Raw genomic sequence first — 10,482 nt, 5'->3', positions numbered from 1 at the left:
AAAAGACTTTTTTGGCTGGATGTACGATTTTAAAACTTGGTAAGATGGACAGTTTTTGCAGTTTTTTTGACCTATTCTGTGTTGGGAGATAAATAWAAGACAAGTAAAGTAAAACAGTCCCAATTTTCTATCGTTCCAGCTCTTAAGAGACACWTAAACATATAAATAAGGGAAGTGTCTGATGTTTCCAGTGCTTCTCCAGGTTTCATCATGTTCAGCTTCCTTCCTTTRATGTCATCTTTATAAACATGCCTCTTACTAGAAGTTACACCACAAACCTGGAGTTAAAAGTAGCCACAAAAACTCAGAGGTACCACCCTGTTGCTCCAGGAGACGTCACCCAAGACAATTAGTATCTAACTGGCACTTTTGTCTAATAAGAAACATGGTTATTGGCTGCCACAGCTGTATGGTGATTAGACATCCATGTTTTTCTTCTGCTGAACAGCGATCAAACCCTCCGGTGTCGCAAAATTCTGCCTTTCTCTGGGTAGAAGTGATGTGTGCCAACTGTGTCAGAGCCAAATTGCACGGCTCAGTGAAAGCGCTGGAGAACTGTGGGCATCTGTTTAATGATGTACCATGATCTGAAGAGYGCGTGTGCTCTGAAAAAAGCGGGGGGAGAAAAAAAATCGTTGTTCTTTCGCAGCGACGGGATTGACCCCGAAGTGCGAAATATGCTAGATTTCTTATGACATCCCCTCACTCTGGGCTGCAATTCACAGGATTATGATCTGCCCTGAGGGCCCYCTTGAATGCTCAGGCTTTTATCATGTAGAAACCATGGAAACGAGGAGAGAAATTTAATGTGTCTTGTTTTCACCTGAAACGTTTCTAAAAACATTAAGGTTTGAGGCATTTCCTTATAAAAACATCATCAATCAGCGCTTTCTGTTTCTTTGTTTGCAACCGCCTCTAACTTTTTTCCTTTCTAGTCACTTTTTTAATGTGAAGATCTGATTCATTGTTCTGAAGGGAAGAAAAATGCCTTGAAGAGATTGTCAGTTTTACGATTTTTATTCTGTACATGATAACCGTTATATGTGAAACTGTAAGCTGAAGGACGGTGGGAGCTCGGCTGAATGGCCTCGTGTYTCATTTGTCAGGTGCCTAGCTTATCTCAAGAGGACATCATTTTAGATTTTATATAATTGCGGTGCCAGCCCCTCTGGCTGTGTSTGTGGCAGTATAACACAATAAAAAATGTCACACTGCTGCTGCTGTTTCTCACTACAGTCATGTCAGGGATGAATGTCACAGAGTTTTTGTTTGATAAGCTTGATATACAGGGGTTGACTAACTGATGCCCTTATTTCATCAAATAACTGTGTGAAACCCGTGTCATAAAGTTTATTCTAATGTGACTTTTTCCTCTTTGCAATCTTTGTGTTTGATTAACAGAAATGTTGCTGCCATCTGATTATATTTGTTTTAAACATCACATAAAGGTTTCTATCCAATAGAAAGGTCACTGTTGTGAGGCACCATAATAAAATGCTTAAAAATGTCACTAACAAATTTTCATTATTTAGTTCACTTTCTGAGTGTAAAATCCTAGTTTAGAAAATTGCAAACTTTTTTTGGCATTTAGCTCACTGTTCTTACATTTTGCCAGTGGTGGGCAGCACTAATCTAAAACTTAGTTCCAATGGCCCTTAAACACTAACTCAGATATTTAGGTCCCCTAATTTTAAAGCACTAAAATAACCCAGTCAACCCATGAACATTCTTCAACAGACAACATGAGTCACYTATTGCCATGTTGCTCTCTTAATACTTATAATTGATCATCCACAGCCATATTTGAGTTCATTTATTGCCAATWTATTGTCACCTGGTGGATAAYTGACACATGTATGAACAAAATGTGTGACAGCTTTCACCCTCAGCTGTTGATCAATAACTTTTATAGACCTCAGTTACTTCTTCTAAATTTAGCCTATAAGTGCTAATCCACTAATAAATTTTATAATTAGCAAAAGCCCTAAAGCTCTAATCAAGAAATTAGTTCCCCTATTAGAGCTTTAGTGCAGTGGTTCCCGGGGGTCGGGACCCACATTGGGGTCCCAAAACATCAAGGTGGAGTCCTGAAAATATTATTTGAATATATTACACAAAAAATGATAACTAACAACATTTATTTTTGCCTTTGTTGTTACAAAAGAGTAAGATTAGCGTACTTAAAATGGACATAAAATATCGTAATAAATGATGTTACTATGCTCTGATTTATTTGATGTGACAATAATGTTTATCAACTGACAACAGCMGGGGGCACAGGTCTCTGCTGCTGGTATTTTGTGGGTCAAAAGCTAAAAAGTTTAGGAACCACTGCTTTGGTGCTTTAAAGTGCCTMTGACARYCATCTCCTTCAAATACAAAAATTCAAGGAAAATATCTTTATATTTAAGAAACTTGGCATAATGCACATAATTTTACCCATTTTGTCACATYAATTACATTTTTTAACTGGGCTTAGCCAAAGTGAAACAGGAAGTGATGTCAAAGGGGAACTCTTTAAGAAGGGTAGTAGTGTTTGTTCATTGAAACAACATTATTTTAACTCCTCATTAGTGTCACCCTTTAAATGTTCACTCCTCCTGCGGTTCTCTCAATGGAGCAATAAGTGTATTTTGTATGTTATATTAATTCTTGCTGCGATTCCAGGTTAGGAGTTGGGAATTTTTTCATTTTACTTTTTTWATTTAATTGTTAAAATAGAATGAGCTGCCTTGTTAGAAGTTTGTTTTTCTTAGCTTCATAAATCATCTACTTTTAAATCATTTTGAGTCCTGCTTGCACTCTGGGTTTCAAATCTACCAATTGTGACGGTACCAGTTAGAGATATAGATGTATTTTTTTAAAGTGTTAAAAGCAGTAGTAGCTGTAATCGTTGTATGGTGCTGGACTAAAGACGTGGAAAATCAGCCAAAATTCAAAGGAGAACTTGCAACMATCTTCAGAAAAATGGTCTGGCGAGATAAAAGTGAATGAGAAATGGTTCAAGACTTTTGCACAGCATTGTATAGGTGTAGTAAATGTTTTTTCTAAGCTGGGCTTTGGAYAGTATACCTTGCAGAGGTTATGCGCAGGTTGCATCAGACATGATCAGTGGAGCTTGATCTCTGACTTCACTCTGATATGCTGAAGAGAAAACAGTTGAGAAACCATCATTTGTAGCAATCAGATGAAAATGGACAAAAGAATTGCACACTTAAAACAAGCAGACACTCGATGTGTTAAAGATTTTGATGTGACTTTATTTTTTAATAGTTTTGCTAATGTCTGCTAAGATTCAATTCAGTTTATTTACAAAGCAAGTCACAACAAGGAACTGCACAAAAAACAACCAATCTAAAGAAGATGGAAAATAAATGTGTAAKCATTTTTTGTGTCAAGATAAGAGATTAATTAACTGAATGGTATCAATRTGAACTCCTTGGCAGCTTTTTAAAGCCCTTCCTGTTTCCTTGCGATGCCCTAAATGAAAGCTGGTTCATGTATGAGGGTACTAATGAGAACATGGTAGTTGTGATGATAGAGTCAGACKGAGCCGAGCTTTAAGGTTTATCTTTTTTTCTTTTCAACAGCAAAACCTTGTGCAACAGCACTAATCCACCAATACAACTGAGATCAAAGTCATGAAAAGAGTTCATTTTAAATCTGGTTTTAAGGAACCGACATCCTGCTCTGTTTTACCCTGAAAAAAGATTAAGTGGATGATGGATAAAAAAATGTGTGTATGGGAATGRTGGATGTTTGTCCACTCTTATTGATTTTGTATCAGAAAATCGCTTTAGCAAAATTACAATAGTTTGCAACCCTTGTGCTATGGTGCAAAATTATATTCTGTCATGTTTTTTAACAGTTTTTAGTTTGTCTGTTTGGTCCATAAATGATTAGTTTCCACTGCTCTYAGAGGCAGCAGCAATCAGGCCAATAAGCCACAGATTCCACTAAGCTCCCCTGCAAGATAATTAGATTCAGATAATCCAAACAACAAAAGCCATAATCCTGCTCCAACACAGCATTCTGCTGGTGTTTAACTGGCAGACCTGTTTACAAACTGCAACCCCAGGAGATTAGAAAACTGAGCTGTTTATTGGATCACAGGGCACAAGTTTACCCTCAGTGCTGTTGTACCATATGTTGTGATGACAAGTCACATGCTGTTGGTAGGAGGAAAAGTTTTAATAATTTACACAGTGACAATGTAAGTAGAACTTTAGCATCAAATATTCAGATAGAAAATAAAGTTCCACAATTAAAGAATGATTAAATGAATGGCCACATAAATGAAAGACCATAGAGTATATTCCCTTCAGTTGAACATTGGGCTAAATGTCAAATATGTTTTGAACACTCTTGTGTGAAGAGCAATGGATATAATGGATAAAATGAGTTTTGACAACATTAATCACTGTTTCTAAATGCATATTATTGTCTGTCTCAGGCTGTTTCCCCCTACTCACCTGCCTGCTACAGTATCTCTCCATCGAGATATTCTCGCTCCCTAGTTGGATCTTAGCTGCCTTTTTCTCACCTGGGAGAAGAGACAGAAAACAAAATGTTCAAACTTCCTACCTTAAGACCAGTATTTATTTAWTTTTTYCTGTGTTGGTTTCTGTGTAAGTTCATTGAGTCTAACTGCTGCCTACCTATGACAAAACTCTCTGAGTAAATTTGCTGAGTGTTTTGTTATCCACCTTCAGGCTAGGACAGCACAGAAACTATCAAAAAATCATTAAACATCCACAACATGGTGCCATATGCACTTCAGGACAGTGGAATTTGGAGAAAAACACAGCAGAGTTTTGGTACATTCAGTTTCCTGTCCTGTAGTGAACTTCCAGGAACATATGCACAGTTTCTCATTTAGTATGCAAAGTCATGTGCTTTTGAACCRTACGGAAATCCCATCATTCTGAGCCAAAAAAAAAAAAAGACAAACCTAAAACTCTAGCTGGTGACTGACCAATGATCGACCAATGTGACAAACTCCTAACAAATTCTGAACCCGTTGACTAAAAATATCCAATGTATCGATTCTTTAAAGAAAGTTAAACTTTTCAGGTTTTTAAATATCAAAGGCACAAATCTAAGTTCTAAAATGAAAATATAATATTAACTTGGCATAGCTGCTTTAAAATACAAAACATCTTAAACAACAAAAAAATTGCTGTGAAGCATTGTTTTGCTTTCTTCACAATGTTGAATAAATAAAAAATGCATTCAATGTTTTAAAACTTAGTTCAAATGTGTAGTTAGTTTAAATCCTGTCTTGTGACTTATTAAAGTCATATTAATTACTTTAATAATAGTATTTAACATAAACAATGGCTAAGTGAAACTGAAAGGAATGAGTTTTCAAGTTGATAAAAAAGACTACTAGGTATTTTTTTCTTAGCGTAATTATTGAGGACATGGCATTTGCAGTTTCTGTATTAAAAAACTAAGTCAAGGACATGTCTTTTTTTATAGCCCTTTATTCACTTTTGAATAAATTCCTGATGATCTTTATAAAGGTAGCATGAACTGATTAACTGGGTTTATTAATAATTAAATGTAAATGAATGAAAATGCTTAAGCACAAAACTGGTATTGTAAAATGGTAAAAAAAAAGGGACAAAGAATCAGACACTGAATTGACACTGATTCCACTGTCCTTTTCTAAAACTTGACACATGATAGCTAGAATTCTCCCTGACAGGCTAATGCTAAATATTAGAGTCTAAGCCATAAGAAGCTAAGTCTGTTATGTCACTTGAAGGTGAAAAAGTTGACACTAAAAGTTACTCAGTAATTGTTCAGTCTTACTTGAGCTGGTCAAAACAAAAGTTACAAAAAATAAAAGGATTTTGTAAAAAAAAAAAAAAATACAAATATAAACAGGCAAAAACATCATTGCCCACATTGTCTTTTGGTGCTGAGCAGTAAAAAAAACAGGACTTGATGTAAATAGTTTCCTTTCAGATTTTATTACACCACAGTTCCAGCACTTACACTGCYGTCTCACGCTGCACTGCACTGGGGCTTCTAGCACCACATAGAGGCAAAGTACATTTCCAATCTGCTGCCTCTCACTTCCTGCAAATGACATAACATCGTCCCTCCAAGGGCATCACCATGGAGCCTGGCTCACCCAAGGGTCCCAGCTAATGAGACAATGCAGCACAATTGATTTGGTCTCCACCTTCCTATCTGTCGTGTGCAGGCCAAAGATAAAACCGGGAAGGTCTCCTGGGTCGTGGCTGAAAAAAGCCCACTGAAAGACATTTCCTCACAAGTCAAGACGGYTGATCAGGTTTAATTAGTGGCCATATTGATCTGAGGCAATCTGCACCTCYRAAGGTGTGTGTGCTCCATGTTATATAGTACACCTTTTTTTTTATTAAATTAAGTGATTTTTAATGTTTCATCTAGTTAATTAACAAAATCTTCTAATCTATTTTTTTATTAAAGTGTTCACTTTTTCCTCTTTATTATTTATGTGTGCTGCAGATTTTTGTCCACATGGTGGCAGAATAGATTTACTGTTCTGTGCTAGAAAACCCTGAAGTGTTTACTATAATGATCCTTGGGAAATTCAAGCCTCAACTTCAAGATGTTATATAGTACACCTTTTTATTTAATTAAGTGATTTTTTTATGTTACATCTAGTAAATTAACAAAATCTTATAATCTATTTTTTTATTAAAGTGTTCACTTTTTCCTCTTTATAATTTATGTGTGCTGCAGATTTTTGTCCACATGGTGGCAGAATAGCTTTACTGTTCTGTGCTAGAAAACCCTGAAGTGTTTACTATAATGATCCTTGGGAAATTCAAGRCTCAACTTCAAGATGTAAATAAATCTTAGAGCAGAGCTGGGACCTTGGGGTCATCCGGGGACACATTGTCATTCAAAGTAAATGATGTTGTCGGACAAAAAGAAATGCTTTTGTTCCCAGGTGGAGATAAACAAATTGCTGTCAGCTCTACATCATCGGGGCATTATTTAAATGGCCTGTATTTAAACACTTGGACATAATTTCACGTAACAGCACCCAAGGTTATCTACATAGTCCACAAAAGTTCACAGAGAATGGTTTTGAGTGAGTAAAAATGGAGAGGTACTCTCAGTGCACTGCTTTTCTGCCATAGTTTATTAATGGAAATACAGCACAAGATGGGAAATGTGATTATTTAAAGAAACTCGCCTGAGTAAAGTGCTTTTGAAAAGCTTTATTCCTATCTATATTTTGAGCAGCCGACTACTAAATAATCATCATGCCTAATGAGCTTCCTGTTTCAAWAGTCTTATGAGATTGTCAGAAATCGTGAGGTATAAAATCATGACCACATCTCCGATCCTCTGAAACCAGACAGCAATGCACCCCAGAAGCATCAAATATTGATGCACCATGTCTGTTCTTGGCAGCTGTGAGGTGATTGCAGCAAAAACAAAAAAAAGCAAAACTCAATATATCGTTGCGAAGCATGAAATTAAGAAACATCTAGGTACAAGCAGCAAACGGGAAAGCTCAGACCTTTTTAGGTAYGGCTTTATGAAAAGCTGATGAATAATAATTTACCCATTGTTGAGAGTGCTCAACAACCTTGTGGAAATTTATATTTTTTTTCAATGGACTGATCAGCTAAGAGCTAGTATGATCAAAACAACAGAAGACATTCCTCATGTTAGACAGCTCAGAGTTAAAAAAAATCATAGAGTAATCACTATTTTATGAACCTTTACATTGTCATCAGTGTCATAAATAAATGCAGCTGTAGACTTAAAAGTACTGAACRCAGGCAGAAACATGCACCTTCAAAAGATGCAAGTTTACAAAAGATTTGCGTAKAATATTTACCGATGGTAAGTCGTGACTGTCGAGTTATTGAATGTGTTCGCTGGAAGAGAGAAGAAGAAAGGTGATTTTCTCTTGTGTATAATCCAGAAAAGGTTTAGGTATTTTACATATAAACTTGGCTCAAAAAGTAAGGGAATATGTGTTTGGTAGATTATCTCTTTGTTGTAACAATGCTTCTTGGCAARACGTCTTATACAGTTGAAAAGTCTGATAATTTCACTTGCTGGTGCCATGTGTGTAAGAAACATGCATTTGTGGGATGTGCACATGAAAAACTTGCCAAGTCTTTTCTGGTTAACAGCTTATTGTGCCCCGTCATTGAGGTGGGGAACAAAACAATGCTCTCCATCCATCCGTCCATGCGTTCACATTGTGATTTAAATGTTGAAGACCTGTGATGATTCCAGCAAAACTACGAACAGTTGGTCACTAATGTTGCAAMGTCATGTGATGCAACATGACTGCCACGGTAGCCGAACCTTACATCACATAAAAATGGCAGTAGCTTTGTAAAGAAAGCAGCTATTGAGCTGATTTGTTTTGTAAGTAGACCTAAGAATGTGCCAGCACTTATTGTGAGTGTTTGTAGATCGCAAGCAATCTCGCAATATCATGGGGTGATCAACAATTTGCTACTTTTTAACATTTTTACTCTGCAAATGGGAACACCAGCAACGGCTGGAGTTGAGTTCTATCTTGTTTAACTGTTGCTATTGGCACTTGTTTTGAGCTTCTGGTACCCCCAGGAGTGTAACACCTGGGGGTACCTTGCTTATCAATGGTACCCCAACAAATGGGGTACCATTCGTTGTAACAATGCTTCTAGCTCCAAGAAGCATTGTTACAACAAATAAATAATTTGCCAAATACTAATTTTCTTACTTTTTATCCTAAGTTTTATTTTATTTTATTTTATTTCATTTGGTATTGTTTTGTTTCCAGGAAATAACTAAACACTCCAGGTATCCATATGGTGATGCAAAATGCTGGAGTGGTAAGTGAGCTTTCACAGAGCAGATGAGCTAGACCTAGCTCAAGAGAGAAATGACAATACATCAATCCAGAAGTTTTTCCAGGAGGTCAAAGGCAAAGAGAAAATACAGTACATGAGGCAAAAAGCAGAAAAGAGATTAAAAAAATTTTAACAACAGGATAACTCAAAAGAAAAAAATCAGTTTGAGTTTGCTGAATAAAATCATCAGTGTCGTAATGGATAAAGATGCTCTGACTACCGACTGAGGCAGCTAGAGGTGTAAGCAGGAGCCAGAGTGTGAGATAGTGAAAGACATCACATATTTCCCTCAAGTAGAAAAAAAAAACAACAAATATAAAAAACAATCCCAGGCAGTTATTCTACCAGAAATATGATATTTCTGCCTGATGTGTCCCGAGATGAACTGGAAGAACTACAGCTAGCTGCTGCCGTCTTTTTTACTCCTATAAATAGCCACAGGATTGTCAGAAAAACTGAGCAGGTTTGTAAACTAAAGTCAACATCAGTCAACGGTTGAGAAAATTGTTAAACTAAAATTGTTCTAAGAAGATAGCCATTTAATATAGGCTGTACTAGCAGTAGCCTTTAGCTGATTAATCTGGTAATAATTCAGCTCTTCCAGCTGAGACTATTCAGACAGATGTCTACAACAAACATGCTCTCAACTGTTTATAGGTTTTCCACAGAACTTTACTTAAGTAGATCTGAACTGTCCTTGTCAATCAAGACGTGACGCCGACACTTTGAATACACCAGGTGTGACTTTTAAACATGTTATCTGCTGTTTTTATTAAACTTTGGTGTCATCTGCTTCCAGCTGTCTTTACTATTTGTAAAACCTGAAGCTAAACAAGCAATGACTTTAGCCTCATAAATAATATCAGAGTAATATTGTTGTTTCTTTTCTTGGTGCTGTTAAATTGGTGTTTTCATTTTGAAGCCTTGCAGTCCCAGTCTGTGTCCTGAGGAGGCTGTTTAAGGTCATCAGCAATTTTGTCTTTGCAATATCATGTTGGTGGAAATTATTACCCATCAAGTACTTGTTTCATATTTACATTTCGGGAGGTTTAAGATGTGAATTGACTTAATTGCATCTTTCACAAAACCCAGCTTCTAATAAAAAATAACGTTTTCACCCACATTATTTCCACCTCTGTAAATGGCACTGTCTTTCCCCAGTAACACCCTGCGTTGAGTTAATCCACTGAAGTTGACTCCTATGTAATTAGTTAYCGTTACAGCTCAGTTGCCATATCAACATTGAGAGTACAATTTTATCTTCAGTACTCCGCAAGTTCACTGTGCAATGAACCCCCTTTCACTAATCATCCCTGAACATATTAACATTTATTTCACCCGCTTTTATAGACAAAGTAAGACGGTTAAATGAATGCTGCAACAGTATCTCTGAAGCACGACTTTTATCTCCCAGGTCTGTCTTTTGTAATTATGCTCTTCATTGCTTTGGAGGGAGGATTTTCTGTTCAGCACTTTCTGCTGAGTTTCAGCCTTTTCAGTAACATAATCGTGCATTATGTGATTAAAAGAAGGAGAGAGGTCTCCTAGTAACAAATCAATAATGATAATTAGGAGGGTCTTTATGTGAACTGTAAGTGTAACATCAGTATTTGAGGTG

Source organism: Austrofundulus limnaeus, unplaced genomic scaffold (genome assembly GCF_001266775.1).
Source record: "Austrofundulus limnaeus strain Quisiro unplaced genomic scaffold, Austrofundulus_limnaeus-1.0 Scaffold122, whole genome shotgun sequence".
Taxonomy (NCBI): Eukaryota; Metazoa; Chordata; class Actinopteri; order Cyprinodontiformes; family Rivulidae; genus Austrofundulus; species Austrofundulus limnaeus.
This window is presented reverse-complemented; position numbering follows the sequence as displayed.